The sequence below is a fragment of the Tenrec ecaudatus genome, chromosome 8 (genome assembly GCF_050624435.1).
Source record: "Tenrec ecaudatus isolate mTenEca1 chromosome 8, mTenEca1.hap1, whole genome shotgun sequence".
NCBI classification, from domain to species: domain Eukaryota; kingdom Metazoa; phylum Chordata; class Mammalia; order Afrosoricida; family Tenrecidae; genus Tenrec; species Tenrec ecaudatus.
In genome coordinates, this window is record NC_134537.1 from 141,367,814 (window position 1) to 141,391,653 (window position 23,840).

The 23,840-nt window shown below is 37.4% G+C and overlaps 1 protein-coding gene across 1 annotated transcript in view; it reads left to right on the top strand.

The window, feature by feature from the left end:
* Positions 1-23,840, top strand: part of EXOC6B (exocyst complex component 6B) — a 567,559-nt gene that overhangs the window by 107,474 nt on the left and 436,245 nt on the right. The gene's annotated exons all lie outside the window — the stretch shown is intronic.

Genomic DNA, 23,840 nt, shown 5'->3' on the forward strand with positions numbered 1-23,840 from the left:
TAAATTTGGATGTGATTTAAAGTCCAGGGGTTTTTAACGTTCTCATTCTACTTAATGATTTAAACAACAGGTGTCAGTGAAAAGGGAAATGCAGAGAATTATGCTTATACAAGGAGATTTATTTAAATCTGTAGGTTAAGAAATGCACTAGAAATTGTCAAACTAGAAAGATACTTTATGGTAAATTAGGTGAAAGTTTACAGAACACCATAATTGAATTTTAAGTGAAGCATTCATGTTTTGATTTTTAAAGATAATCTAACTCAAATATGAGAGGGCTTTAAAAAGTTTGTGGAGAAATAGAATGAAAGGATAATAGAATTTTTCCATGAACATTATTTTTAATTTTAAAATTTTTATTTATTTAGTTTTTTCCATGAACATTAAAAAAATCATTTTATTGGGGCTTGTACAATTCTTACCACAATCTAAACATATATCCATTGTGTTAAGCACATTTGTACATTTGTTGTCATCATCATTCTCAAAACATTTGCTTTTTACTTGAGCCCTTAATACCAACTCCTCTTTGTCCCCCTCCCTTCCCACCCCCTCCTCCCACTTGAACCCTTCATAATTCATAAATTATTATTATTTTGTCATATCTTAAGACTGTCCGATTTCTCCCTTCACCCACTTTTCTGTTGTCCACCCCCAGGGAGGAGGTTACATGTAGATCCTTGTGTTTGGTTTCCATGGACATTCTGAAGCCCTCACATATGGCTTTGTTTGCCTGCCTTCCGCCATGGGAGTAACGCCATGTGTAAAGCAGGCATAAAACCCCCGTAGTTTTCCTGCCTTAGTTTCTGTGGATCTTCCTGCATCCTTCCAAAATACTATGCACTTCTCTCTTTTGGTATTAGCTATCATGTTAGTATGCAGTGCTTTTATTAAAAAGAAGTCAAAAGAAATTCATTGTTAATTGTACACTATTTTCTGTCAAAACTGAGGTTTTGTAGTTCACTTGTTATGGAATTGATTTGTGCAGGAGGGAAATTCTGTATTTCTTATTTTGATTTGTTTGCCTTAGGCATTATGGGGCTAAATAACATTTGTAATATAAACATTCCTGACTAGGTTGATTTCTGTGTGAGGCTGTTTAACAAAGGGAAGGATTTATTTACTTTTAAAATTCTAACTTGCCTTTGCCAAATTATATGGGTTATGTAACCAATGTTTAGGAAAAGAGCTCCTTGCCTATAAAAGAGATCGAAGGCTCTCAGGCATTTTTCCATTAGTTACTGGTTTTAAGGAAATTGTGTCAGGTAAAATTCATTGTTTCTGTGATACTTTAAACCCTTGGCTCTCTTGTGTTAAACCTGGACCAGAGAAAAATGTGCTCTATTTATTTAATTTGCAGAACATCTTTTGACTTAAATTTAACATGGGACTACCAATTGAGTCCACAAAAGCCATATCGTGACTGCCAATAACGGTGTTGCTGTTGATCTCTATGTGCTGAATACCATGAGAAACCTCACAAAACGTGGCCTCGAGAGCCATGGAAGTTTTTTTCCCAGTTAGTCTGACATTCCCGAATTATTTCATGTACTTTTTCTTCTTGATTTTGGCATTTATATAGTCATAATGGGATTTTTGTTTCTTGTTTTTCTTTTCTTTCCCCTTTCTTCTGCCTATGTAGATGATCTGGGGATAGGGTATGGCTGCATGAGAATTCTTTTATAGAGGTTTTTCAAGTCAGCAGGACTCAATAATGTATATATATATATATATATATATATATATATATATATATATATATATATATATATATATATATATAAAGACTCTCAAGAAGCTAGTATGGTATTAGTATTCGTTTATAATTAAGTAATATGACAGTAAACAGAATGGACTTCAGAGTAGGGACTCTTAGTCTTGGTATTTCCTAGCTGTGTGATGAGAAATCATTTAAATTTTCCTGGAATCTAGATTTCTGGATCCAAAGAGTTGGGGTGACCTACTCAGGCCATTTGCCCTTCTATGTCCTTTTGAGTGTTGGTTCTCTAAGGGACTAGCCTTCTTAAAATCTTCTTCTAGGCCAAACAATAGCCTAGTGAGCAATTTCACAGAGACCATTTAGTCGTAGGCACCGAGGTCTGCTGGGGAATTATCTCTATGAAGCCAGTTTCCAGAAGCAGGAATTCCAGTGTCTGACTGGAGGCTGTGTTTTAGGATAAATGGCATATCCTTAATGACTCTGTTTTTACTGACCCTGAAGTTCCTTCCTGCACAGGTTTTGGGAAACCAGCATTGAAGGAGTTTATAATGGGTTTTAGGAGACTGGCCTGCCCCATCTGTATAACCTGGCACTTTAGAACATCTTCCTAATACTGTTGGTTCTCTATTGGAATTGCTATCCACTCACAAGAAATAATTCCTGTTCCACTCAGTTTTAAACAGATAATGAACATGTTACCGTTTAGTCTTTACAACAACTCTATGAAGTTGGGGTTTTAAACCCTCTTTTTGATAGATGAGGAAACAGATTGAGCAGATTTATTTTAGTCTAGTTCCAGGTATATAATAAATGTTCAGGTAAAAAACAACTGTACTGGGGCACCAGAAGGAGCGAAAAAAACAAAACAAAAAACAACTGTACTGTCCTAGGTAAGCGGTGAATGTGAGTAGACTTTAAAGCAGGGGTCCTCAAACTTTTTAAGCATGGAGCCAGTTCACTGTCCCTCAGACCTGTTGGAGGGCCGGACTATAGTTTTAAAAAAAGCTATGACCAAATTCCTATGCACACTGCACATATCTTATTTTGAAGTAAAAAACCAAAATGGGGCAAAAACACCTGTCAGGCTGGATAAATGTCCTTGGCCTGCTCTAAAGTATAAAGAAGGAGAAGAGAATTAGAGAGGATAAATTTATACATTGAAATACATTATAGTTGTTTGTATAATCTAATTTTTAAAACAATTTTCAGCCTCAAATCAAAACAATTAAAAATTGATTATTGCTTACCTTAAATTATTTCTATTAAAATATTTTCAAATATTTTGAATTTGATTAAAATTAAAGAGCATATATTTGATGACCATTGAATTTTAAAGATCAATTTCCCTTTACTAGTATGGAGTTGGAAAGAAAAGCAAGATCATTGTACTTTCAAATCTGAAGGATAATGTAACATTTCAGTTCTGAATTTTCTATTCTTTAGATTTAAGGGAAACTATATGATACTTGTATATTTATTTGTTTTGACTAAGCAAAGCATATCAGTTTATTGGATTTCTTTTTATTAAACTTTAAGGGAAAATTATCATATGACTTCATCATGTCCTCTGTTCAAGAAGAATCAATATAACATCTAAAGTGGAGCCGAGTCGAAGCCTCACTTTCTCCCCTTTCCGTTATCTCTGATACCAGCCAAACCCTGAGGTCTTTTCAAAAAGTTAACCCTACATGGCTTTGCATGTGTAAATTTATTTTAAAAAATAATTAAAATGCCATTTTAATACCTCATTATAGCCAGGCATGTGTTATCTATTGGAGATAGGTACTCCTTTGGGTATAAAAGTGGAAGAGAGAATGAGCAACAATACATTGTGAAATGTACTGTATGTAGAGTTCTGTGCCATGTGCTCTGTTGCATTGAATAACTGAAGGTATATCACATTACAAAAAGTAAAGTAATATAAACTGGCCATTTTGGAATAGGTGTTTAGTTGGCAGGATGTGCTGAAGGATTTGTTATGTTAAAGGATTGGTTAGGTGAAAAATTAACACTCTCAGTACAAAGGAACAGTACTTATTTATGCAATTATTAATAATTATCTGTGGCTTTATACCTCCCCCTCTATTACTCATAATCATGTTATCTGAGGATTAAAGTTTAGGAAAATAGTAAAAAAACTAGTAGCTGACTAGTGTAAGCATTACTACTGTACGCCTGGCAGTGACTGACAGTAGTGTGATGAGAGTGGTACTGACAGCGATGGCTAAGGAGTGAGGTGATGTTGCAATCTGGCCACTATGTTATGATGGAGTCATACTCCGTTTTGGGACCCTCCATTTTCGCACATTGCTGATTTTTACATAATTTTCTGGTCTTTGGAGAATTTCACCATGTCAACAATAATAAATGTGGATATTGCTTTGCTCTTCTGCTGTCAGTGGAGTATATGTGATAGATGTAAATTTAATTAAAGTCAATTTTCTTTAGGTGTGTGCTTTATTAAAGATGAGAACAGATCAATTTGACCTAATGGACAAGAAAGCAAATGCTGTTCTTTCTAATATGAAAATCTTGAGGATGATGATAAAAGTAGTAACTTTAATTTCTGTGATAATTAGAATGATCTCCTTACTCTAGCTTGAATTCATAAGATAAAATGGTACCTTTGTTCAGAAGAGAATATGAGTTCTTCAGTACCTTTTTGGTTTGCAAAGTAAATGTCAAGCCACCCCACCCCTACCATTGGTCCAAGTGTACACCCTCAGTGCGTGCTTGGGCACATGTTCGAGTGAGCGAGTGATGCATGGTCTCTGTACGGCTGCACAAGAGGATGGGGAAAAGAGGGAGCTGGAGGAAGAGTGAGGGGAAGAAATCTTGATTAACTCGGTTGCCTTTGAGTCACTTCTGACACATGTCCACTTCATGGTTTCACTGCCCAAGTGCTCCTTAGGCCTTCCTTGTTTGTCATCTTGAAAAAAATTATTGTGTTTTTGGTGAGAGTTTAAATAGCAAATTAAGTTCCCATTAGGCAGTTTCTATACATATACTCCAGTGGCATTTTCTGTGGCGTTTGAAGATTCCCTTTAATTTTGTTTTGGATTTCTCATTTTAAATAGTGGAATTAAAATAATAATTTAAAAAGGTATCAGTTTAGCAATTTCTACATGTCCGGTTCAGTGACATTGATGACATTGTTGGAGTTGTACGGCCATCCTCTCCCTTCTTTTCTGACTGATTCCTCCCTTATTAGCATAAACTCACTGTCTCCTTTGGATTCTATGTAATATTTCAAATGGCTATTGTCTGTTTGATCTCATTAGATAGCTCCTTAAAGAGTACAATGCTGAGGACAGACAATTTTTACTAGTTAAGGTAAATGATTGTTTAATTTTAAGATGACTTCAGGGGATATTTTGGTTTAAAGTTTATTTCAGAGCAATAATTTTAGGAGTACATCTAGCCTCATGGCTTTGGATAACCTGAAACCTATGTAAATTTGAAATTCTATTCTTCATCTCACCAGTTCTGATTAGGATTCTTCTATGGAATCTTTGATCACAATGTTTAGTGATGATCGGCAGTCACCATCCCGTTCTTTTGGTTGGTGGAGGCAGTTGTTCACAGAAGCCATCAGCTATACATTCCATTCACCCCCTCTTCTGCCTGACTTTCCTTCCTTGTTGCTTTAAGAGCATAGAAACCAGTTGTTGGCCTTTGAAGGTCACTTGCAAGCTTTTAGGGACCTGGGTACTAGGCAAAGAACTGGAGGTGGATAGAAGTACTAAACATGTTTTTAGGTTAATTAAATGAGATATCCCATGAAACTATGACCTTGAATCTCCACACCAAGGAAGAAAATCCCATGGAGGTTTGGTTGTACATAATTAATCTCAGCAGCTATCCTGGTCTTTAAAAATTTTTTAAAAATGTGTATCACATTTACCAATTCAACTGATTTGCCAATTCAACTCTTTTACGGTGGTATAAGTTACTGATCCTGAACACAATAACCTTAGCTTTTATAAATCTACCTTTAATAAATGTGATTTTTCTGTCACCTTTAATCACCTCCCATCTCCTTCCTTTCTGCCTCTGGTAATCACTAATAAACGGTCTCTATATAGTTCCCTTTTTTGCCATTTTATATAGGTGTTTGTTCAGCCTTTTTATGATTAGGTAATTTCACTCAGCCTAATGTCTTTTAAGACCATCCATACTGAAGAAGCATGTATGTTAGGCCAAATTGACCGAGAAACAAATCCAGTGACACTCAAATATGTATAAGAAAAAGCTTTATATCAAGAAGTAATTGTATATGAGGAAAACACTCAATCCATTCCAATCAAGTCCATAAGTCTGAAACTCGCCCACAAGTGCCTCTTCAGACTCCTGCAGCCATGCGCAGTGGTTCAGAATGCAGGAAGATCATAGGCTGGTGGGGAACACTTGTGCACACTGTGGCGGTGGAAACATCACAGGGCTAGTGCAGAACTGAGTGACTCTTCAAAAGAAAGGTGAAGGCAGAGAGAGAGAGGGGAGGTTCCCAGGACCCTCCTTATGAGAAGGTCACACCCACAAGGAGGCGCCATCGGGCAGTGACCTCACTGACAGGCAAGACTCCACAGGTACACTTTTATATCTTCAAGTTGACACGAAATTATTTCACCATTACAGCATGTATCCAGACTTTTACTTGTATTAGCTGAGTATTTGGTACCTTTACTATGTTCTGATTATCTAATCATATGTCGATGAGTATTGAGATTGTTTTCACCTTTATCCTTTTATGAATAGTGCTGTAATGAATTGATCTATATTGACCAGAGTTTCAGGTTGCAAGTCTTTTGGGTATAAAATTAGGAGTGAAATTCCTCAGTCATATAGTAGTTCTATTTTCGGTTCTTGAGCAATCTTAAAAAAAAAGGTTTTTTTTTTAAATAATAGTGACACTAGTTTTGCATTCCTGCCAGCAATGAATAAGGTTCTAATTTTGCCACATCCACGCCAACATTTGTTATTTTATTTTTTATTGAAATCTCTGCTATATTAGTGGGAGTGAAATGACATCTCATTGTAGTTTTGATTTGCATCTCAGGTTACTAAAGACTGAGCATCTTTTCATGTGTTTAATGTTCTACTCAATTCCTTTACCCATTTTATGATTAGGTTATTTCTTCTTTTGTTAAGTTGTTTGATGTATATTTTGGTTATTAGAATTTTGTCAACTCTATGATTTCTGAAGAAACTCTGCTAGTTGATAGCTTGTCTTTTCACAGAATTTTCATGTCATCTTATTTATTTTATCTTTTGCCATTTGTGCTTTTGTTATTACATTAGGTAATCCATTGTTGAAAGCTAGTCCTGCTTCAGATGTGTGGGAACAGTTAGTTCAGAGAATTAATGGACTATGTAAACTTCAGCTTCTGTGACCCTGAAACCCCTACTGAAAACTCTGAAAGGAACCACAATGTAAGCTCTGGATAGAGAGGATAAAAATGTAGAACAAAACTCAAAATCATAAAAAATTAAACACAACAAAATCACCGAAAAATACAGAAGACAACAGGATTATTGGTGTGTGATGGAGATTGGTGTTTCTGGGTAACTAGGCTTCCTATAATTGACTTGACTTCAGGGTTTTATGGGTAAGAGCCAGAGACCTCATTAGCATTTTATTAGGAAACCTAACTTTATTGTTAATAAAGAAATACAACTTATACTGTAAAATTTATTTTGGGTGTTTTATTCAGTATCTAAATTTCATTCCACTACAGTATTCTGAGGATGTACTCTGGCTCCCAAATGTTAAAAATAGATGACATACTAATGTGGAAATGAAGTTTAGTTCAGTGAATTCCTTTTGATTTTTGTATTGAAACTAGTACTTTAGATCTAAATTGGGAGATTAAAATGAATTGGTATCATGAACATAATGAAGATGTTATACATTATTGTGTTTATTTTATCATTTCCCCTCTATATACTCTAGGAAGGACATCTACATCTATCTATCTATCTATCTATCTATCTATCTATCTATCTATCTATCTATCGATCTATATTTTAAACCATTTTATTGGAGCCTCGTGAAATTCTCATCACAATCCATACATCTTTCCAGTGTGTCAAGCACATTTGTACATTTGTTGCCATCATCATTCTCAAGACATTTACTTTCTACTTGAGCCCTTGGTATCAGCTCCTCATTTTTCCCCCTCCCTCCCCGCTCTCCCCACCCTCATGAACCCTTGATAATTTCTCATTTATTTTTATTTTGTCATATCTTACACGCCTGACATCTAGACATATCGTTTTAAAAGGGCTGCTCAATAGGCAAATAAAAGAAGTGGAAAGTGGATTGATGGTTACCGGTGCCTGTGGGAGTGGGTGTAGAGTTCCTGTTTGACTGATAAAAAGCTTTAGAAATAAATTATAGTGATAGTTTCACACCCACAACAAAGGTTATTGAAGATGATGCTGTAAGTATAATACATAATAGATAAATGTAAAGCCTAAGAGTGATTAAACATTTCTACAGAGGGCCAAGAACAACCACCAATGATTATCACAGTTAATAGGTGATCTCTTATTACAAGTTTGGATTCAGTATCATGGCCTGGTATCTGCCAAAGCATCTGTTTAGCTTTGTATCCTTGATACAGAGTTTGTTGTTTTGGGGGTAGACATTCTTATAGCATTACTGTCTTTAAAATCAGATGGTCATTTTATATTGAAAGCGTGTTTATGTTTTCTAATTTAAAATTAATATTTTCTGATTTTGTGCAGGCTGTGTGGTGTTTGCAAATTTATAAAAGTCACATTGTAGTGGTACAGTGTAGTTTCAAATTATATTTTAAAAAGCTCCCCCTCCAAAAACAATAGTATATACATATATATATATGTGTGTGTATGTATACACATACACATATATTTGCTATCTTCATTTGCTTGGGCATGAATGCTATCTTCTCAAGTCATTATTGAAATATTGAATACATATTTTAAAGCAGACACTTGTTCCTTTTACTCCTACTTCTTTATGTGGTTCGGTTTCACTTTTTCTGTTTGTTCCCCCCACTCCCCTATTCTTCATTGTACCTTTTTCCTTCTTTTTCTGCTAATAAAAATCCTGTTTATAAATCCTTCAGGTTTACCTTTTTCCAGAGCAGGCTTATATTGACTATTCCAACTGAGACGCTTTATTTTTTTAAATCAGCTGTGATACCAATCAAATCTAAAAAGTTTATATAAACATTGACAGTCATGAATTGCTTTCTAATGTACATATGCTTAGCTGTCTGGATAATGGTTCTGGCTTCTAATGACCAATCCCAAGTATGATATTTTTAGAGGGATTAAATCCAAGGCTAAAGAGTAGATAATCAATTTTGGTTTTTCCTAAAGTCTAGATATTTTGGATGTACTTATTTATATTCACTATTAATTCTAATCCTAATATGCAAAACCAAAACCAAGCCCACTGCTATCAAGTCAATTCTGACTCAGAGTGAATCTAGATAGGGCTTCCGAGGCTGTCAATTTGTAAGGGAACAGTTAGCCTCATCTTTCTACTTCTGTGGGACTTGTGGGTTTGAACTGCTGTCTCTGAAGTTAGGAGTTTAATAGTATGACCCAAATGGGATACCAAAGTCATGTTTTATAATAACTGTACATTTAATAATGTGTTAGGCAGGGTTGACTGAAAAACAAATCCAGTGACACTCATATATGTGTGAGACTTTTGTATCAAAAGTATTTATATATCAAGAAAACATCCTAGCTCAGTCTAACTCAAGTCCCTAAGTTCAATACTAGTCCAAAAGACCCTCTTCAGACTCACGTACCCACATGCAGGAAGATCACAGGCTGGTGGGTGCAAAGTAGTGTGGATCCACTGGTTGTGGAAGCATTGCCGGGCTTCAGCTGCTCTCTGGGTGGCCAGCAAGCAGGAAGGTGAAAGCAGACACACAGAGAGGAGAGGCTGGCCTCCAGAGAACTCTATATGTTGGACCTGGTTGACAAGCTAAACTCCACCCCTACCTTTTTATATATCTTCTAGTTGACATGAAATTATGTAATCATCACAAATTATATATATTTACTTAAATATGATCAAAACTTCAAATAGTAATTCCTTCTACTGCCTGAATTCTATCTTAAATTTGTGAAGTGCTTTCTCAGGTTTTTTTTGGTTTTGTTTTCTATCTTAAATCTCCGGACTCCTAGTGGTTATGTGTTGGAATGCTAACCACAAGACCAGCAGTTCAAAACCACCAGCTGCTTTGTGGGAGAATAATGCTTTCTACTCCTGTATAGGTTTACAGCTTTGGAAGCACACAGGGGCATTTCTACCATGCCCTAGACTTACTTTGAGTCAGAATTGACGATGCAGTGAAATTTAAATCTATTTAAACACAGTAGACCCCGTAGAGCCTGATTGATAAGTTTGGTCATTTCAGTTGCCTTATTCTTTTTTTAAATGATTTCAATGGAATAACAGGGATCATTGATACTCAAGGAAATAGATCTCTTATGATACTGACTATAGAAGTCATTGTAACATTTTATAAATAGAAGAATTATGAGTTATACAATTTTGCAACCTAAAGGGAATTTTAACCCTGGCCAAAGATATTTTCACATTTAAAGGATTTGAGTCTGGGTATATTGGTTATAAAAAGTTTTGAGGTAATGGTCTTTTAGACCACGACTCCATTGCTAACTTCTTTAGATGTACTTGATGTGCACTGAATACAATGAGAAGAGGTGGTACCTGATCCTATATTGGTCATGCAGCTACCATAGTAATACAGGTACCTCAGAGATACTGAATAACCATTTCTAGAGAGCATAAGCTCACACCTACTTTTAGTCAAGTCTTTCATGTAGAAAACCTTTAACGATATTTTCAATTTTAAAGAAAGTAGCTTTGTATTCAAGAGTGTTGGCTTAAAACCTAGCTCTCTTAATTAGGATTTAATTTGACAGATTTACCAAAGGACTCAGTGCCTTTCTTTCTTCATGAGAGTCACTTAAGATAATGTATAGGAAGTGCTTAGTACATCCCAGTACAGTGCTGTTGAGTCAATTATGACTGAAAGTGCCTACAGATGACAGGGTAGAACTGCTCTGTAGAGTTTCCAGGCTACTAAATCTTTCTCCTCTGTGAAGCGGTTGGTTGCTGGGTTTGAACTACCAGCCTTTGGTTAGCAGCCAACCACTTCAACTACTATGTCACTCAGAAGTTAATAAATGTGGCATATTTGGTTATTTTTATTTCTAGGTCTATGTATCATATCAAATGGAGTCTTCACTTGGAATAACTTAGGTACTAATAGAATGGTAACACCTGCCTCTCCGCCTCTCTATCTTCTTATTAAATGATTGCAACTGCATTTTTGCCCCTTAGTATTTATAGACACACTGATTTGGGAAAGTATGAGCCACGTTATTTCGGAGGGGAGTTTTAAATTTTTTATTTTTGACTTAAATATATTTCCTTTATTTTCAATTTTTGGTGTTAAGAAATACAGTTTGAAAAAAATGTATTTGTAATGATGACTAATGTCAGTGAGTAACTGAACCCTACCTAGATCTGTTTAAATAAGTAGATTTAGATCATAGTATTAGTGAGATTCAGTGGACCAAGAGATGCCTCTTTGCTTTATTGTTGGAGATTTAATTTTGGGCTTTTACATTCTTCTGTACATTGTGCATTCTTCTGCATCCTGTTATTGTGCTTCCTAAATATTAGATTTAGCCATATTCTGAACTCTGTGAGTTTCCCATTGCCTTCTATACTGATATTTCTTGCTATGAACATGTGAGTTTACTGGTGTGTTGTACTTTCTTTTTAATGACCCCCTGTGTCGTGTACAAAGTGTAATGATGCCAAGTTTGAAGTGTGGACCTAGAGCCCTCTTGAAATCCTCATGGTGTGCCCTTGGACCAGGAGGAGAGCTCTTTCTGGCTGTGGAGAAACCAAGTTGAGAATTCCTAGGATTGTTGTGCTCTCAGCAAATGCTTTAATCTTGTCCTCCACTGGATGTTTTCTTTACTGAGGGCAAAACGTCCACCAAAATAATGCTAAGGGTACTGATATGTGAGGAAAGAAAATAGTGAGAAGACAAAGACGTAATTAAACATGTTCAGGAGGGCCAAAGTAATGGATCTGGGCTTGTCTAGAAAAAGAGCGATCTAGATTGCTTGTAGAGGGCAAAAGCTTTCTTAGCCCATTGAAAAGAGTGTGGATTTTATATTTCAAAACAAGAGAACTACTGATGAGTTTTAGGCAGAATGGAGACATGCCAATTAATCATTTAAAAAGATTGCTTTGAGTAAAGGACTTATTAAAGGGAATCAAATGTGGAAACGCATTTGATTGTATAAGAGTTTGAGGTGGTTTATTTAAAACCATTCAGTATCTTGATTATGGCAGTGACTGTACAACTATACATTTGTGTCAAAACATAGAAATGATATATAATAAAAATTATAACTTACATCACATGTAAATGAGAAATTAAAAATTAATCAATTAATATTAAAAAAATTTAAGTTTAGATTTCTCTTAATAAACATATAGGAAGTAGTGCTGTCAAAGTTTAGGGAATATAATCATACGGCTAATTTTTAATATCTGTACAAGGGCTTCAAACTGGCTCATTTTGGTTAACTGCTATTTGAGAAAGTACATTTCTACAAAGTAATGTGTCCCATCTTATATGATATAGCTTTGGAAGCAAGACTGTTAGTCAAAGTAATTATATGCCTATCCATATTCAGGTAATATCTTCCTATGCTAAAGGAGTAATGTAATCATAGCAAATATTCAGAGAAGTAAACATTTCTGAGAGATAAACCCATGTTGGATTCCATTTATGACAATTACCCAACCCAAAAGAAATAAGGCAGGTTGGCATTTTGACTAGACACGTGCATTGTCTTTCTCTCTATTCCCCTTTCTCTTCCACATCTAACACACAGTCTTTCAGGTCTTTTTGGATGAAGGGCTCCCTTAAGAGTTATTTTACTCTTCCTAGAAAATTTTGTTCATGAAATGAGTTGGGGAGGGGGTCAAAAAGAGCTGATACCAAGGGCTGACTAGAAAGCAAATGTCTAGAAAAGAATGAGGGCAACATATATACAAACATGCCTGATTCAACTGGTGTATGGATTGTGATAAGAGTTGTATGAGCCCCAATAAAAAGATTTATTAATTTAAAAATTATTTAGATGCATTTAAACAAAAGCAACAAATATCTAAACAAATTATATAATAAGATGATTCAAGTTCACCATGGCCTGGTTGAACTTTGACATATTTAACATTGGAGGAACTTATATATTTATTGAATAAATTCATATATTTTAATGGAACAGAATGGGTTTTTTAATCACAATCTGTTTGCATGAGGATTTTACAAAAGAATTAAAGGATTTATGGAAAAAAATAGAATGAAAAGATGATGGGATTTTTCCATGATTACTTGAAGCCCCCCTTATATCTGCCAGCTTTGCTTCATGGTTTCAAAAAGGCTTACCTACAAAGATCCCATTCGTATAATATAAAGGAAAGAAAGCACTTGTCTCCTCTATTTTTTAATGTTGTATGTTCAAACAATAAATGTGCCATATATTTCCTAGCTAATAGATTTTCTTCTTCTTTTTTTTAATCAAATGCAAGAAACCCTGAGTGGTACAAATACTGAATACTTAACCACTAATTGAAAGATAGGCTGTTCAAACCTACTCAGTGGCTCTTTGAAAGACAGACCTAGATCTGCTTCTGAAGGGTCACAGTTTTGAAAACACTGTAAAGAATAATTTTCTACACACACTGCTTCACCATGAGTCAGTCATCTTGACAAAAATGAACAACAGCAGCAACACCATCTTTTTAAAACAGTTTTATCAACATGTCATCCACTTATCATACAATTCAGTAGTTAAATCCTATCAGGAACAGTTGTACAATTATTACCACAGTCAATTTTAGAACATTTGTGCAATTATTTTTTTCAATTGTGGCAAAAATATACACAACAAAACACTCTCAAGTTCAACAACTTCTACATGTGTAATACTCTATGTTGTATAATCATTATTATTATTTTTGAAATCATTTTATTGGGGGCTCTTATAGCTCTTATAACATTCCATACATCAGTTGTATCAAGAATATCTGTACATATATTGCCATGATCATTTTGTAAATTTTTGCTTTCTATTTGAGCCCTTGGTGTCAATTCCTCTTTTTTCCCCTCCCTCCCCCTTATGACCCTTTGATAAATTATAAATTATTATTGTTTTCATATCTTACACTGGCCGCTGGCTTCCCTTCACCCACATTTCCGTTTATCCTCCTGGGGGGGGGCGTCAGATTATGCGTTGACCATTGCGATCAGTTCCCCCTTCCTCCCCCTCTCCCTTTCTCCTCTCCCCTCCCCTTATGGCATTGCTGCTCCCATTTCTGTTCCTGAGGGGTTTATCTGATCCGGATTCCATGTGGCAAGAGCTCTCTTTTTTTTTTTTGGGGGGTGCAGGGGAACACAAGTGTCTTTCTTTAATTAGTCCAGTCGAGGGAGGGTCACCAGCCCTCTCCCACTTGTGGCAAGAGCTCTTATCTATACCAGTGTACATGCTCCAATCCAGCCAGAACTGAAAGGCAGGACTTGGGGTCATGATAGTGGGGAGTGAGGAGGCCTCAAGGAACCAGAGGAATATAGTGTGTTTCATGGGTGCTATACTGTGCCTTGGTGGACTCATCCCTTCCTTGTGACCCTTCTGTGAGAGGATGTCATAGTAAACTACAGAGGGGTTTTGGGTCTCTGCTCTGGCACCCCTCGTTCTCGACAATATGTTTTTGTTTGTTTGTTTTTGCTCTTCTGGTGCCTATTAACTGATTCCATCAATACCTCATGATCACACAGGCTGGTGTGCTTCTCCCATGTGGGCTTGTTGCTTCTCTGCTAGATGTCCGCTTGCTTAATTTTTAAAGAACCCAGACGCTCTGTCTTTTGGTAACTAGCCTCCTTTAGCTTTCTTCACCACATTTGTTTATGTCCCATTTTGTCTTCAGTGACCATATTGGGACAGTAAGCATCACAGAATTCCAGCTTGTTAGAACAAAGTGTTCTTGCTTTGAGGAAGGGATTGAGCAGAGGCCTAAAGTCTGTCCACTTCCTCAGTGTATTGCCATTTATATCTATATACTTAGACCGGTACCTCTATTTTTATGAGTTAATATACTTACGGAACTGTTTATACCTGTATGCATAGCTTTGCTACTTAGATCTTCCCTCTGTTTCCTGTTAACTTTCTACTGCCCCACCATCATGCTCATCCTTCTTCTGCCTCGTGGTAATTCCTCTCAGCTAGATGGCTGTTGTTCCAACACCACTGGAACCTCTACATCCTCCTTGTTGTTGCTTTTAATTCTGTAGTTGTTCCCTTGTCTATGGCGTTGCTTGCTCACCACTCCTTTCCTCTGCCTCCTCCTAACCCTAGTTCCCTCCAGAATTTTTGGTCCTGTTGTTTTCTTTTGGGGCTTGCTTCCCATGCCTATTTTATATTGGTAGACAAAACAGCAATAACAGAGACAAAACAAAAAGAAAACAAAAGATCGAATAAAAGGAGAAAGAACAACCCCCTCCCCCCCCAAAAAAAGCATACATAATTCCAGGTCTGTCTGCTGACCTTCATGGCTATCTCCCCACCAGTCCAGTGGGTGTGAGTGTGTCCAGAAACTGCCCCTCTTAGCCTGAAATCTCTCTTGGGGACTCCTCACGGGTTTTGTGGCTTTCTTTGATCCCATTGTTGAGCTGTTATATTCCCTCCTTGGCTTGTCCCATTGTGGGAGCAGTCCTACCGGTATGTCCCCAGTATTGTCCTCTGTTGAGGTGTGCTCCAGTGGGGGGACGTGTCTCAAGCTGTTGTTGGCCTTACAGTCAGTCCTCTGTGTGCCTTAGTAGCACCTTGAAGGGCCGTCATCCTCAGGGCTTTGTGCGCCAGTATGGGCTTTCATCACCATTAAAATAAACTCAGTGCCTTCTAAGCAGAACTTCTTCCTCTTTCACCCCTCTTTCAACCATAGGTCAATTTCTTCTTCTTCTTTTTAGTAGTTTTCTTAGTATAATATTCACATATCATACACGTCCGTAGTTACATTGCTTTTAGAAAGAGTTGTATATATTCATCATTACAGTCATTTCTAATGTTCTGTTCCCACTCCTTCATTTATTGATTGCTCCCCAATTCCCCCACCCCTCTGTTCTAAATAAGCCCTTGTATCAGTTATTGTCTCTATGCGTCTACTCCTTCTGTGCTTCAGAAACTGGGAGACCTAACGGAACTAATAAGAAACAAAAACAAAATGAGACAGAAGCAAACAATAAAGATAAAAATAAAGAGTAGAAATTCCTGTTGTGAGCTTCAAGCACATTCAGGTTGGATCAAGAGGGAGGTCAACTGACCAAGCATCATATTATCCCATGGTTCCATCCACCATAATAATCTCTGTCTGATGGAAGCTGTTTGAGTCCCTCACTTGTGGCTCGAGGGGATCTGCCAGAGGCTTGATGTAGATGGATTTTGGGTTTCCTCTGTCTTCCATAGTCTTCTACAAACTGAGTGTTCACAATTTAAGCTCTTGATAAATTAAATGTAAACAATTTAAGCTTTCATCATATTTGAATTTTGTTATCGTCATCTTTGGATCACACAGGCTGGCGTGCTAAATAATATCATCTTATCGGAGCTTAGTGTTCTGTTCTTTTCACTGGCCTTTGGCCTCGAAGTGTAACAAAAATATAGTCTGGGCATCACCTGCAGCAGGTAATGAGAACTGCCATAAACATTAGTTAGTTCCTTATAGGTAGACTGACTCCACCACACTGACATGTGGAGAACGTGGCATTTCTCTTATACATACCCTCTTGATCAGGATTCAACAGAGAGATAAACCTCAAACCAAAAAACTAGGAAAGTACAATTTTCATGATTTAATAACAACTGATAGCCACGTGTTCCTTTTTCTCCGTTCATGTGACTCCAAAATTTAGGACCTTATAAACTTTGAACTGGACTGTGTTGGATTGGGAGTCCTGGTGCCTTACTTACTTAGTGGGTACTCATTGGGTGGCTAACTGCAAGGTCAGCAGTTTGAAACCAGCAGCTACCCTGAGGGGGAAAGAAGGGGCTTTTTACTCCCCTAAAGAGTTACAGTCTCAGAAACCCACGGGCATATTCTTTTCTCCCTCTAGGGTTATTACGAGTCGGCATCAACTCGATGGTCGGGAGATACTAGGTGGGAGTATTTGTGTATTCATTAGAAAGCAAGTGGATAAATGACCGCACTGTAATGGTTAAGGAATAATACTTTGAACTGGGAAACATTAGACATGGTCAGGTCATTACAGTCCAGTTTTAAACTCATAGACTCCTTTCTTGTCTGTTCTTTGTGAGAAACTCAATAAAGCAATGTCAAAAGTTTAGACTGTGAGTTAAAAGTTTTCAGCTAAGTAATTTTATTTATTTTGAAAGCTTACAGAAAAAGTTCTGTCGACAAGTTCAGGCTACTTTACCTTACTGACATAATTTTCTAATTGCACATCTATAGCAAATTTAGAACAGATTTCGACTATTACTTGTGTGTGTGAATATATATTGCAGAGGGAAAAATTCTCAGCAGATTATGACCATTGATTGTGAGAAAGAAAAGTCTTTGTAACCTGTAAAAATAAGGTTTTGTGGTGGTCCATATTTTCATATGTATGTGTGTCTAAATTCAGAGTTGAGACAACCACTGAGGCTTCTGAGTGTCGTTAGCCATTAAACAGAATGATGATAATGGGTTTTAATGAATTTTTAATATTCAAATATTTCTAAAAATTAAGAAAAGAATGTCTTAGAAACCAGAGACAAACCATGGAAGACAACTACCCTTCATAACAGTGGGTAGTAAGACTGTAAGGAGAGTAGGGAATTTGAGAATCTTTTTTTTTTTTTTTAAAGAGCTGTGTATTGCAGCTGTGACCATGTTCTGTCCTGCGAAACACCACCGTGAGCAGAATGAACTTTGCATCCAGGGGTGCCATTATAGACTGCGAGGTGACAGAAAGGAGCCCAGGGCAGGAGTGTGGAGAAGGGAAAACTTGTAGGCGTTGTCCTGGCTTACATGGACTCCAGGAAGTAGAACTAAAGTTGAGAGCCATACACTGGCAGCGTCTCGACGGAATTGTTTTTCTCTCTTTGCCCCTCATTGCACTGTCTGGTATAAAGTAACCATTTAGCAAATTCTGGAAACAAAAAGCAATTGCATGGAACAAGGTCATGTGGGTAAGGTGGGTGGGTAAGAGAGGCATGCTGTTTTGCAAAAAGAAAAAAAAGCAACAAAAACACCAAGACGGCACACTGAGATGGTGTGTGAGCAGGTGCATTGTTGTGGTGACAAACCAGTCCTCCTGTGTGCCACAAATCAGGCCTTGTTTTGGGTCACACACCATTACACAATCTTTTCAGAACCTCTAAATAGAAAGCTTGTTAATAGTCTGACCTGGTGGAACAAGCTCCAGATGCACTACAATTAGACATTTTTGTCCATTTGGGAAGCTGATGGACGTTCAGAATGAGATTTGTCATCAATCGACATTTCACTTTTTTTGAATGAGAAAACCACAAATACACGTGAGTTTTTCCCATAGTGCTGCCCTTGTAGGCAGTGCTCAACATCACAATGGTTTCTGCAGCATTTTACCCTGAGCAGGAAACAAAATTTCAGAGCCTCACGCTGTTTTCTTAAATTGGCCATCACAAAAAATGAGGTTCACGTGAAACTGCTTTCATGAAAAATTTCACCGTGACCAGAGAAAACCTTCCCAGGCAATGCCACTGGGTGCACTAACTCAGCGCGAGTTGCTCTATGCTCTCCTAGTGGGGGAAACAATGCACATTAAGAAAGCTTCCCTCCCCTCAGCACAATTCTGTTTTTTGGGGGGTACCCCTTCATATATGCATGAGCATAATCCCATTCTTCTCACTCCTGTTCAACTTGCTTATCTATTATATATCTACTCATTAGGGCTTAAGTTTATTGTTTTTCACTCCCATTTTCCTTAATTTCCCCAGATGTTATTCTTAAAAATTTTTTTTATATCATTTTATTGGGGCTCATACAACTCTTATCACAATCTATACATATATTAATTGTATAAAGCTCACTTATACACTCATTGCCCTCATCATTCTCAACATTTGCCTTCTGCTTGGGTTCCTAGAATCAGCTCATTTTCCTTTTTTCCTGTCCCCTCCCCCCTCATGCTCTCTCCCTCATGCACCCCTAATAATTTATAAATTATTATTTTATCTTATCTTACACTGCCCGGTATCTCCCTTCTCTTACCTTCCTATTGCTCATCCCCCAGAGAGGAGGTTATATGTAGATCCCCGAGATCGGTTCCCCCTTTCTACCCCCACTTCCCTCCCAGTATCGCCACTCTCACCCTTGTTCCTGAGGGTTTCATCTGTCCTAGATTCCCTGTGTTTCCAGATCCCATCTGTACCACTGTGCATCCTCTGGTATAACCAGGTTTGCAAGGTAGAATTGGGATCATGATAGTTGGGGGGGGGGGGGGAGGAAGTGTTCAGGAACTAGAGGAAAGTTGTGGGTTTCATTACTGCTACACTGAACCCTGAGTGACTCATCTCCTCCCCACTACCCCTCTGCAAGGGTTGTCCAGTTGCCTACAGATGGGAATTGGATCCCCATTATACACTCCCCTCATGTATGATGATATGATTTTGTTCCCCCAGCCTTTGGTGCTTGAAACCTGGCCCCTTCGGCTCTTCATGAGCTTTGTGGGCTTTGTTGCTTCTGGGCTAGATGGCTGCTTGTTTACCTCAAGCCTTTAAGTCTCCAGATGCTTTATCTCTTGATAGCCGGGAACCATCAGCCTTCTTCACCACACTTACTTATGCAAACATTCGTCTTCAGCGTTTATGTGGGGAAGGTGATCACACAATGGTGGTTTTTGTTCTTTGGTGTCTGCTACCTGATCCTTTCAACACCTTGTGTTCACTTAGGCTGAGTGCTTCTTCTCTGTGGGCTTTGTTGCTTCCGAGCTAGATGGCCGCTTGTTTGCCTTCAATCCTTTAAGACCCCAGATGCTATATCTTTTGATAGCTGGGCACCATCAGCTTTCTTCACCACGTTTGTTTATGCACATGTCTCTCCAGCGATCATGTCGGGAAGGTGGGTATCATGAAATGACTGTTTAGCTGAGCAAGGTGCTCTTGTATTGAGGGAATCCATTTAGCAAATTCTTATGGGTGGATGGATGGAGAGCTAGATAGAGCACATAGGCACATTAACACAGAGAATTTCCATGAATATGGTAAAAGTTTTGGTATTTTCTTGCTTTGCTAGGTTGTTAATTTGTTGATAAAACCTACGATGGCTATATTCAACTCTGATATTTCAACATGTAATTTATCTTTGATCTAAGGTGAAATATTTTTTTCCCACAGAGATAAATATATCCTGAATCTCTTCTGATGAATCTTGATTATTAGATAATCAGTATTTTTAAACTTAACATTTGTGCCCCAGCAATGGTTAAGATTGAATCAATGAACTCTTTTATATAGCAGTTGATAGACTCACCGTGATCTTGTTGCAGGAAAGAAAAGGGGGTCAACAACCAAAGTGGAATTCACACAGCCACTTTTTACTTTAAGAAGTAGATTGTCATTCTCAAATTTAAAAGATAGTTTTCCTGTGATGAATTTTTCAAAATAAACAACTGGAAGCATTTCTTATTACCCCAGCCTTTCTAATATGGTACTCAGTGTGTGTGTCTTTGGTCTCTCACAGGCTGCCTTGAACCATTTTAGAGTACGATTGAAGGCTCCATTGGCCTTGAGTATGGCAACTTACCCTTGTGCTTGGGTATTTATAAACCAGAAGTATCTCTTTTATAGTACTCTAACCTTGTTTTTTTGGCTTAGGACAAAGTCTGTTATTAATTTATACCTTTCCCTTCTAAAGAAGCCATATAGGAAAACAAACAACTGCCAAAAAATAGTACAACCTACTTCCTCACAGAGTAACTTCAGCTTTCGCAATCTGCTGAGCATATGGATCTTCCAGCTGCCTTGGTGAAGAAGGCGGTAGCCGAGTGGGGCATGTGTTTTGTCTGTCTTTCTTGGTAGGACTTCAAGAGTTGATCTATTAACATGGGAGGAAAGAGCTATTTATAGCAGTAGTTCCTAAACATTTTAGTGGCATAAACCTTTAGAGAATCTGATGAAAGTCAGAAACCTCCTAAGAAAAATATTAAGTGCATAGAAAGTTTTCATACAGTATCAGGGAACTTAAGAACTCTTTCAAATTTATCCAGTTTTATATTCCTTGTATAAAGGAATCCAGATGATTCGAGGAAGATCAGCGTCAAAATCAGTAGTACATCTTGAGGTGTGTCTTGTCTCGTTTTTTCGTGATTAGCAAAGGGTGGTAGTTGTCAGGTGTGTCCGACACAGTTCCTGCTCATTGTGACTTGGGATAAATAGCACGAAAACCTGCCTGGTCCTGTGCCATGTTCACAGTCAAGTGTGAGCCCGTTGTTGCAGGCACTGCGTCAGTGCATTTGCTGAGGGTCTTCCTCTTTTTCACCGCCCCCCTACTTTACCAAGCATGATGTCCCTTTCTGGGGACCGGTCTCTCATGAAAAGCACATAGTAGAAACATTTGAATAAAGTTGTAACTATCTCAGTTCAGTTTTATACCATTAATGAAAATTGATGCTTTCTTCACGAGTATATTGGCAAATGAGGTTACTGGAAAATATTTTTCAAGTAGCCAAATTTAGATACTCGATAGGTATTAGTGAATGAGTTGAACTATTTTTGTCACCTCATGAGACCTTATAGGAAAAGGTGGAGCTGCCCCTGTGGGTTTCTGAGACTAACTCAGAAACAGCAGCTGGTGGTTTTGAACTGCTGACTACTGTGCCACCAGGGCTCCTGCATATTGCTGTAGATAGTGGTAAAGTTACTAAGGCTGTTTTTCTAAACTAGTTTGATTATAGCTTCTCATGTGCTTTTATTATTTTTACCCCTCTCCTTATTTTTGTTGTGCAGGTAGTGTAAAAGAAATATAAGAGGGCAAAGTATTGGTCAAAATGTTGCCATTTTTAACTTGAAATAAGAACAGTATAAAATGCATAAGCCTAGAACTTGTACCATTTACATGTTTGCATTATCTGATAATGTAAACACGAAAAGACATTTTACTTTGGTGAGGATTTTATTTTACCATACCTCCTTCACAGACAAAATGCCTCTTTTTCTTTTGGAGTGACCTATCAGGCAGAAACTCTCTTGGCTCTCAGTTCCCTCTTTCCTTAACAGTCTCTATGTCTGCCCTCCCTTACGGCTATATCTCCAATCTGAGAGGAAGAAGCTGTGTTCCCTGGCTAAGGCTGTTTCTTCAGCCTGTGCTCCCTTCATTTTCTTTTTCCATTTCCAGTTAATCCCTCTTCTCTTCCTGTTTTCTTCATCCTTCCTCTGTTTAGCACTGTTCCTGCTCAGGCATTTCCTTTCATTGGTCATGTGTCATTAAACTCCACGTCCCCACCTCCAAATCATCAAATTTGGCCACTTCAGCCCCCTGTCTTTTGTCTAATTGAATGCTAGTATTTTTCATCCAAGATAGTTATCTGCCATGTTAAGTAATTTAGCCTTTATGCATAGATTACCCAGAGTCTCTGAAGAGTTATAGATTAGGCTCTGACAGTAGAGATATAATTTCATTTATTCCAGGTTCTTTTTCGCCTTCCCCACAATTGATTGAGATTCCACAAATTAAAAGTAATGTTTTCATTGTAGTAATGTTTTCATTGTAGACATCTCTTTTCAGTGAAATATCATGAAAGAGTAAACATAATATTGTAAAATATAAATGCATTGTATTAGTAACAGAATATTCAAACAATGGAATTAATTTTTCAGGGACTCTTTGGGATCTTTGTCTGGAAACAGAGTGGACTAAATAATCTAAAGAAGGTTAAAAAAGATTATTAGATGACCTAGAATATGACAGCTTGCTGTAAATCTTTAAACATTTTGAAACTTTTATCTTCTAAAGAAATTGGGCATTTTATGCCCTGTATCTGTACACATTTCTATTTAAAAGTATCTTAATGCTATTGTTACTAGCTCCATGGTCTCATAAACATTTTTGATTGTGTACTGCCTTCAGCAAACATATTTGAGTATATATACTGAATATATGTATATTTATTATAAATCACATATAATGAGGGAACTTCAACAACTTCATGGAATAATGGAATTAAATGCAGTGGAATATTTTCATGAAATTTTGGAAGCTCTCTTGTAAGTATGTACTACTTTCATTAGCGATGGTTGTAGGATAAACATGTAGGGAGAAGTCCAATGTTAACAAAAATACACTTAATTTTCTTTCACAAAACATCTTGGTAATTTTGAATTTTTTATCAATAAAATCTGATTTTATTATCATGTTAACACAGGATGACACTGATTTTGACATAATGCTGAAATAAATGTCAATTCTTAAATATTAGTAACACTGAATTTCTTTGTGTATGTGTGTGTGTTTTAAAGATAAAAGTAAATATAAATAGACAAGGACTAATGGATTGCTTCTGCATGGCCTCTGGGGCAGGTAGAGCCCTCCCCACCCCTCTGCTTGGAAGCCATTGGTTTAACTGATGTAGAGCAGCAGCTAAGTCCAGGATCAGGATACTGGGGCTGTGGCACTGGTGTGCTGAGAGAGGTAAGGGATCCACTATTCCAGAAAATAGCAAGATATTAATAGTGAGCCGTGATTTTTACTTATGGAATAGGTATGGTGTTCCTATGTTTTGGAGGTGGCATTTTAGGAAAAATCTCGTGTGTGTGTGTGTGTGTGTGTGTGTGTGTGTGTGTGTGTGTGAGAGAGAGAGAGAGAGAGAGAGAGAGAGAGAGAGAGAGAGAGAGAAAGCGCACTTAGGGGATCCTGCTTTACCAGGCTTTCTACTCTGCTCCTGTAATTTTCCTTAAAAAAATCAGTGACAATTGCCTTTGGTTTCTACATTCAAAGAAACACTGTGTGTGTATGTGTGTGTGTATTCTTGTA